The sequence below is a fragment of the Squalius cephalus genome, assembly GCF_949319135.1.
Source record: "Squalius cephalus genome assembly, chromosome: 7".
In the NCBI taxonomy this organism is placed as follows: domain Eukaryota; kingdom Metazoa; phylum Chordata; class Actinopteri; order Cypriniformes; family Leuciscidae; genus Squalius; species Squalius cephalus.
The window spans coordinates 33,452,420-33,462,229 of record NC_137128.1 but is presented as its reverse complement, the minus strand read 5'-3'; the positions used below and the strand labels follow the sequence as shown (position 1 = coordinate 33,462,229).

Sequence of the window (9,810 nt, the reverse complement as noted above, 5' to 3'; positions counted from 1 at the left end):
TACTGCAGTTCGCACACTGTTGTGATTGTGGTCTTCGTCTTAGCTTTAAGGTGTCGGAGATTGAAGATGTCATCAAATCTGTACCTGAGGCTTATTCCAGTTGGCATATTCTTCCTGACCAAATGCAGCACTGCTGTTAGGAATATTGAGAATAGCGTGGGTGCTATTACACAACCCTGCTTGACTCCATTTTTTTGTACATTTGGAGTGCTGTCAGTACAGAGAACAACGACAAAAATTGGTGTTGCCTACACCGCGTTATCCTCTTTTTAAAATTTGCACCCTGTTGACTTCAATGGGGCACGTTTTAAACCTGCTTTTAGCCTCTTAACATCCTTGATGTGTCATTACAAGTGCACAGCCAATGTGAGTGATTCCTTCAGAGTGAACACGGTGAATCTCGATTGTCGAGTTCGCGCAGTTAGTTAGTTACCTATGATCACGCGCGTGAACTCGACAATCGACTATGTGGACTTCGACCGAAAACAGGAAATAAATACAGTTATGAGCGCTGGCTGAATTAACATCACTTTTATTAATATCTTTCCCATCTACTGCAGTCAGATTCACCCGTGTTAACTCTAAAGGAATCACTCACATGGCTGGGCACTTGTGGGCACCTGGACACATCAAGGATGTTAAGAGGCTAAAAGCAGGTTTAAAACTTGCCCCATTTATTCAACAGGGTGCAAATTTTAAAAAGAGGATAACACAGTGTAGGCAACACCGATTTTTGTCGTTGTTCTCTGTACTGACAGCACTCCAAATTTACAAAAAAATTTGCTCAATGTTAAAATTGACCGGAGTTCTCCCTTAAAGTCTATTTGAATTTCTTTTCTTTTTTATGTTTAATCTCCCCTCCCTGCTATACACCATCATTGTTCTTGCTGACACAACTGGTTGAATGATTCATCTTTTTCTCCTGTTTCAGTCACCACATAAAAAAATTGTAACTCTTAGATTGTTAAAGTTGTTCATTTTTGCATCGGTTTATCATGGTAAGCGGGGGATTTCCTAATTACTTCATACAGCTTTATACCTTATTACAGGTTACAATTTTTACAGTTTATTAGTACATTTTTAAATTTCTTTACAGAGTGTCGTGGAGAAGAGAGTGTTGATCAGCCAGACAAGCACCTCGCCGAATTTGAAGGAAGATCAGTAAAAATACAATGCAAATATAAAACAGCTTCATCGCAGCCGGATCTTTTCTGGTACATCCAGAGAGCAAATTACTTTTCTAAATACATCCTGAGGAGAAACAAATATGGAGCAGAAGATACTGACCCTCAGTTTCAGGAGAGATTTCACTCTAAAGTGTCATCAGAATCTGTTCATCTGACAATCCAAGATGTGTGTGTGTCTGACTCTGCTGTGTATTACTGTGCTCTGAGGCCCACTATGACTCAAACACACTCAACACTCACACAAAAACAGGTGAAGTGCTCAATTATGACAAAGTGCAAATCCACATGCTGTTGACTTCTGTCCCATGACAATATGTACACTGTATAATATATATATATATTTAAGTTTTTTTTTTGTGCTGTGCAAAGTGCATTTCATCCACTCATCCCTATAGTGGTATATAGACATATGTGCTAAAAACCATCTTCATTTTCTTTGAACCTGCATAAAAAACTATAAAACTATTATTTCTTGACCTGCATGAGCAGATATCAAATTTATTAGACTAAATTAACTAAATTGGCTTTAAACTGCGTGTATATGTGAGGTTTTTTTTGGCATCAAACTGACAGAGGATGAAAGGGGAGGAGTTTAACATGTTTAACAACTCAGATGATCTTGTTACACTTGCTAGACTGTCACAAAGCTCAGTCCTGCTGTAGTGAACACACACACACACACACACACATGTACAATGATACTTCATTCAGTCATTCTGCTCTCTGCCTTGGCATGTAAGTGCATTTGTGCATGTTTTGCGTGCATTTGCATTTCTAATTTTAGAATATACATATATTTTGTCAAATAATTTTCTCATCTTAAATGCTAAATTCGTTTTTTTTTAAATGTACAAACATTTACTACATCCTAATATATATGGGTTTTTTTCAAAATGACAAAGTAACATTAAAATTTAAAATAATTGTCAACTAGTATTAATTGATTCAAATCCTTGTAATCAATCAACTTCAAAACTAAAACTATTTGAAAATTAAAATGTTATTTTGTTCTTTTCCAGATGTGAGTTTTGGAGATGAAATCACACCAGACCGCAGTGAAGAGTTTGCTGCAGTGGCTTCAACTGTTACATTATCCTGCAGTTATTCCTCTGCATATTCACTTCTATGGTACCGTCAGTATCCCGGATCAGCTCCTGAATACCTTGTGCTTATAACAGAGGGTTTGAAAGAGACTAGGCCATCTGAGGTAGATCCCAGGTTCTCTACTAAGACTAGAAAAGAAAAAGAAATCAAACGTGTGGATCTGGAGATCTCCTCTGCTACAGTGTCAGACTCTGCTGTGTATTACTGTGCTCTGAGGCCCACAGTCACAGGAAACACTAGAACACTGTACAAAAACCTGACACAACTGAAGGTGTACAACTAATTCCTTTCCATAAATCTACGAATTAACGGTAGATTATCACTTCATACTATATTACTATAATATGAGGGTGAAAACTATCAGCAGTGGTATGAGTATGATAGATTATGATTTTTTTATTTTTTTATTTAGCCTACTTAACACAATTCGTACACACTGTACTCTTAGGATGTTCACCAAACCACTGACTAGTTGTTGTTTTAACCTCTTAACAAGCGCCCCTATTTTTGAGAATTTTCAGAAAATGACATACCCAAATACAAATGTCTGTAGCTCTTAAACCCTATGGTCCACATTCATAACTCTGATCTTTTTTTAAACTAGACACTTGAAACTTAGTTACACAAGAGTCATTATAACTCAAAGTAGCATAGGAACAGAATAAAACAAGGTCAAATTTACATGAAAGTGACTCACGATTTCTTTGAATTAACTTCACTTAGGGAAAAAATTATCAGACTTTTATGTTAAGGGCCTGAAAACACCATAAAGATAAAACTGAATGTCTAACCATGTTTAGATTCAAATTTGAGGATGATACTCCCAAAAATGTAGTTTCTATAAGCTTTTATTCAAGAAAAGTATAGGCGTCCTTTCCAAAATGCAATTTGGAGACTCCAAATGGACACCTGGCACCCAACAACTTGACATAAGGAGTAAACGCTACATAGGCCTACTACATACATGTATATCAATTCAGAACTGTTCTGCCCTTCAAACCACACAAGAAAAAAAACGATTTCAGCACAACATTTGAACATTTGAACAAAATTCCCTTTATTTTGAACAATTCTAATAGCAAAAACAGTGATTTCTCACTAAGTTACATGTATAGACATTCCAGAAGTGATCGTTTTCAAACTAATGTATAAAATATATAAAAAGAAAACAATAAATGTTTTAGAACATTTGTAATTACAAATTGTGGTTTTTACTCAAATAAATTGCAATAAACTGATAATTATAATGAATATCCTATTACTTTCTGCTGCTCTTCGTCGCTGCTCCTCTTCATCTTCATCTTCATCAAAAACACCTCCAAATCTCTTCTGTAGTTGACGATCCATGATAGAGATGCTCAGATATATGTTTTGGAGTAAATCCGTGCATTTATGCAAGCTCCATGTGTCAAAACATTGCGTGCATATGTGTGTTTACAGTCTATGGTCGGAGAACTATGTGTGTGCGTCGCGCGAGTGGCGAAAGCGCTCATGTGAATGAAAACATTGCGCACTTGAATTTGACGAATATGCTTGCATAAACTGTCTAACACTGCAATCGATTTTAGTTGGCTAATACTTCCATCAATCAAAACTGAACTGACTGGACATTGGCCGGCTTTATCCAGGCTTTTATCCAATCGAAAACCCAGGTACGAGATTGACAGCGCGCGCAGCCTGTCAGGCACTCTCTTACTGTTTTGGTCTAAAACAAAGCCTGTGATTGAAGGAGAGAGAAGTGAGAGGGCTTGTTTGATACGTAAGACTTTGCTCAACAAACATGACACCCAAATGTAGTATTATAAGTCTCGAATGAGAAGTGAGAGTCGAAAGAATGTCCGGTAGTGAACTACTGTTTACAGTTTTTATATCGTAATTCGGTCAGAAATGTCAAGATTGTGAGGCGAACAAATCGTTTTGGATTAAAAGGCTTGGATATTCCATTTCCTTGGACTCTTGGGGATTTATGAAAACAATTTGTTTTGGACAATTTCACCGAAGTGGAAAGAGGGAAGAATTTTGACGGTAAGTAAACAAACTGAATTGGCGCCGCCCAGTTCAGGTGACTAACAACTAGATTACAGTTTTATGACTGTTATAAATCATATTATGCTTTGTGTGTGGGCTTAATGGAATCTTGAGAGTCTACGCTTTCAAACGATGTGCTGTATGACCGTATATTTTGAAGATTTAATGCTTCAAAGTTACAATGAAGTTTATGCAGCGTCACTTCCGAGGGTGGGTGTGCCGTGCTTTTTTGTGTCTAAGCTGTAGTGACTGTACAGGACCATAAAATGAATACCTGATATATAGATCTACAGTACTATAACAACCAAAGTTTGAGGAATGAATCAGATCACATTCTGTTTGTGTTCTGAGCATTTATGTTGTACAAGTTAGTAAGTAACCACAAGAGGGAGCACTATATGCACTATAGCATATGAATAGTGATGACACTGTGGACTATGAAACAGATCTGATCTGCTCTTATATTTAGACCTCTGGAGGAGGGTTTAAAGCTTTGACATCTGATGTGATCTTGTTAAGCGTCTGTTAGAGAGTCTGTTCGACAGAGCATAAGGAACAAAAACAATGATACTCCATTCTGTCATTCTGCTTTCTGCATTTGCATGTAAGTATTGAAGTATTTTGAGTCTAAAAAGTATTACATCTAAAAGTATTACATCTCTGAGCAGAATTGCCCATTTCTGATCAAAATTAAGTACAAATTGTATTTCTTTACATTGTACAGTATATTGTATTTTATACTGGTACGTCTCAAATGACTGATTCAATTTAAACACCAGTTTATTAAAGGTTTGATCTTCTTTTGCAGATGCAACATATGGAAATGAAATTAAACCAAACAAAACAGAGGAGTTTGCTGTCGAGGGTTCAAGTGTTAAATTATCCTGCAGTTATTCCTCTGCATATTATCTTCACTGGTACCGTCAGTATCCCGGATCAGCTCCTGAATTCCTTGTGCTCATCTCAGACGGTGCAAAAGAAGCTCATACGTCTTCCAGATTCACCACTGAGGTCAGAAAAGAAAAAGAAAACTATGTGGATCTGGAGATCTCCTCTGCTGAAGTGTCAGACTCTGCTGTGTATTACTGTGCTCTGGTGCCCACAGTCACAGGAAACACTAGAACACTGTACAAAAACCTGCTTCTGATCTGGGTGATGAATCAATGGTCTTCGACAGTTCGGGAGAAGTGGGACCCTTGAATCTTGAATTATTCCCAGATCCCCTCCAGTATACCAAGATGCTGCAAGCAATTTTGAGCATTTTTGAAATGCAAATGCATTATTATTGTAAGTGAGAAAATGTTTGTCGAAAACATGGCAGAAATATTCACATGTACAAAAGTGCTCAATATACAATCAAGTCACACCAAATAATCACCAACCCTCATGAAACCTCTTCTTTCCCAACACCACCACCACCAAAAAACAAACAAAAACAAAAACATTGATTTTTAAGTCAATGAGTTTGCAACAGCTGAATGTAACATTTTTGACAAGCCAAAATATCTGATTCTGACATTCCTGCAAATTTTCTGTTCTTGAATGTTCTTTTCCCCCCATTATTTTTGCAATAGATACACTGTTAAATGATTGATCTAAAGATGAGTCCCTGTAGTTGTCCAATTTGACTCTCATATTTTGATTGATGTAATATTATAAACTTGACAGATGATTTTTATAAATCATAGTTTGATCCCTATCTTCTCAGTTGTTTAAAAGATTAAGGAAATTATAAAAGTTTAATAAAATTTTGTTTAATTTGCATTTTGATACATTTTTACAAGATTTGTTACATTTATTTGCCCTTAGCAGATTTAGACTCATACACACTTTTGGAAAACTAACATGTATGCCACTAGTTCACCTTCAAAAAAAAAAAAAAAAAAAAAATGCCCCAGGGTATATCCAGTACATACAGAGAGATAAGTATACATTTTATACTAATTACCTTAGGTATATAGCTACCTACTTTTACAAAATAATATCATGTATAATCATTTCAAACTTTATCCACAAGGGGTCAACATTGCTCTCTTCATGCATGATTATATCATGTGACAGGATGAAAACATTTAAAGTAGAGCTGTGAGAAGCACAGAGAGAGCACAGATCTCTTTTACAGCACAGAACAACTATGTTTAAATGGGCTTTGGTTTCCCTGTGTCTCACAGCACATTATGATGGTAAGCTCTTTTTTGGTACATTTTAACAGAACAATGTTTACTAACATTTATGTTACTAAATGATTTAAGTTTACTGATACTTCATGTTAATGATTTATTGTTAGTTTATTTTGCTTTGTTCCTCATTCTCATGAGGGTCCACTCATCGTCCTGGCCCAGACCCAGACCTTGCCAATACATGGAAGCATGCACTTAATGGAAAGCGAATGTTAACATACAGAGAGAAAATACATCAGGCTGTGAGTTTAATTGTATGTCCAATTCCAGGCTCACATTTACCCTTTTCTATCTATTCTTCTAGTGTCTTTGGGACAGGACAAAGTTGAACAGTCTCCAAGAGAAATGCCTGCAAGTGAAGGAGATCAAGTTATTTTAAGGTGTAATTACACTACAACTGATCCAAATCCGTATCTCTTCTGGTACAAACAGCTACCAAACAGATCACCAACATTCATTCTGAATAAATATACATTTGGTGAAGGAACTACTGAGCCTGATTTTAAGAAGAGATTTTCTGCAACATTGGACTCCACATCAAGATCAGTTCCTCTGACAATCCAGGATGTGTGTGTGTCTGACTCTGCTGTGTATTACTGTGCTCTGAAGCCCACTGTGACTCAAACACACTCAACACTCATACAAAAACAGAGGAAGTGCTGTATTATATGACAAAGTTCAAATCCACATGCTGTTGACTTCTTTCCCATGGGAATAACATGCATATAAGAAATCATTTAAATTTGGAATAAACTGTCTAATCTATGCAAATGGGCTTTTTATCTATAATCATTTTGGTCTGCACATCAGCAGTGAGATCTTCTCATTAAGAATTTGTTCTCATGTTTTAGTATTTAGGCCTACTAATTCATTCCCTCGTTTTAAGTGAATCAATTGCAACATATTTTAGTTCCCTAGATTTAGTAAATTGTGGTCACGTTGTACTTACGCCAACTAACAATAAGCAACTTACCTGATTTAGTGAATCGAGGTAATAAATTATTCTATTGTGCTCATAATTTAGGCCAACTTAAAACGAGGTAACGAATTAGTAAAATGCGTTGACGTACAGTATTATTAAGTCGTGGGAATGAATTGTTAATTTGTATCCACAATATACCTATTTTTCCCACATATCATGTGCAGGGCTCCTTAGCCTAAAAAGAAAAAAACAATTGTAGAAAAAAGGGACATTGCACACTTTGGTTTATATAAATAAACAATCACATATTATTCCAAAGGTTACAAAAAACTGGTTAATTCAATGAATTCACCACCATGAGGAACTATCTCTTAAATTCTGGTATGACTGAGCAGTTGCTGAAAATAATCAAGAGAAGCTACTAAGGATAGAGAGATTTGCCATAAGGAGAGACTTGCATTAGTTGTTTTTCTCTCACACTCTTCAACTCAGAGCAACAATGTCAAAATTTGCAATAATTACTCTTTTCTTCATGGCACATGATTTAGGTAAGAAGAACAGTCTTTCGTCATTAACACTTTATTTGAGAATCTATTAATGATTGTTAATTTATGCTTCATCTCCTCCAGTGTGCCGAGGACAGGACCGTGTAAAAAAAGTTAAAGTTAATCCTGAAGGTCTCAAGTGCATCAACAAATGAAAGAGCTCCAGGGTAATGTGGAAACTGTTCTACAATGGCCCATAAGACACTTGACTAAAATTATTGTGAAATATTAGTAATAAAGTTGATCAAATTTACGAAGGCCTATTCAGTGCACAGATTTACTGTATATACAATTAGGTATGTATAAAATAAAATATCATTCTAAATTAATTTTGGTTCCTTTGAAGGTTAAATTCATCATGAAAACAAAATTGACATTTATTTTTTTTAATGGAATATTGAAACATTTATTATAAATGATTTATCCATGTACATCCTTATTTTTAATTCAAGAGCCCTAGTTATCTTTAACCAGAATAACTTACCCTCCCTCTTGCTCTGACATCTCTTCTCTGATGAAGTGTTTTTCAGCATGAGGGGGATCAACCTGTCAATCACATGAGGTCAGAGCAATAGAAAACCAATCAATTCCTGCGGACAAAATCAAGTTCCGCCCTACATTTTTTCTTTTTGGAGAAGCTTTTTTACTTGGATAAACGTCACGGAAGAAAGGACAATCCCAATATCCATTTCATGCCGACTTTTATAAGTTGTCTTAACTGATAACATATTGTTAACAAAGTTTTAACATAAAGCGCATGTGCGCAAGACTCGCCTTAAAGATCAAAGACATCAATCTAAGCGCATGTTTATATGGAGTTACAATGCAGTGGAACGGGGAAAAGGGTTCTGGGTTCCAGCCCATACTCCCACAGACTCAATCGCAAGCACAGCTGTCAATCATGACATTACACCCTTTTTATAGCATTGTAACCTAACTAAAACACAAACTTATTGGGAAAACAAACACATGAACATAGGTCTGCGTGATGAGAACTACCTAAAATGACAGAAACGGTCTTTGGAAAAAAATTTACCACAGGGGCAACATAATCTCACAAGTTATGTTTAATCCATATTTTACAAGTATTTACCTGATGTTCCCTTATGATGACTAACAAGTTAACTGAATGTGGTTAATTCCAGTTAATAATTAATAAAGTAGACCCAAGTGAAAGTCTATACATTTTCTTGCTTTGTGTTATTAATTTTTTAGGGTTAGTAAACTTTGCATTATATATATATTAAATCTGTTTCAAAATATGGTTAGGGTAGGCTAAGCAAAAAAAAAAAAAAAGAAAAAAAAAAAAAAAAAAGAAACAATGCTTTCCATTTCATTTTAAAACAGAGAGCATGTTTCATATTTCACTAACCACACCCACATGATTAGTATACAGCAGAACTTCACTCAGTGCTTCATTCATCCATCAGCCTTTCATTCATTTTCAGTTAACATGGAAGACATACAGATACTACTCATGATACTCATCACGGTTTCAGGTAAAAATGCATTAATCACTAACTAACCCCTACAAGAAATCCGTATTAGGTCATGGTATAAAATGTTATATATTTCATTTCAGGTGGATTTTCTGATAGAATTGGGCCAAGTGAAGGAAATACTAATGTTATCAGAGAAGAAGGAGAGTCTGTGACACTGAGCTGCACATATGAAACTAACAGCAATACTATTTGGCTTTACTGGTACAGACAGTATCCAAACAGAGAACCAGAATATGTACTGTATAAAGGTGCTCGATCATGGAGTAGCGATGAAAATATACCAGATGGATTTCAGTCGACTACATCACAATCATCCACTGAACTCATTATTAACAGTGTAAC

At 35.7% G+C, this 9,810-nt stretch overlaps 1 long non-coding RNA gene across 2 annotated transcripts; it reads left to right on the top strand.

Annotated features, from left to right (window-relative positions):
- Positions 1-4,010: 4,010 nt before the first annotated feature.
- LOC307162332 lies at positions 4,011-7,223 on the top strand. Of its 2 annotated transcripts, XR_013821900.1 has the most exons (4): positions 4,011-4,316; positions 4,789-4,923; positions 5,128-6,502; positions 6,804-7,223. It is a non-coding gene; the product is annotated as an uncharacterized lncRNA (long non-coding RNA). The 2 variants fall into 2 exon arrangements; XR_013821899.1 differs by lacking the exon at positions 4,789-4,923.
- Positions 7,224-9,810: the final 2,587 nt, after the last annotated feature.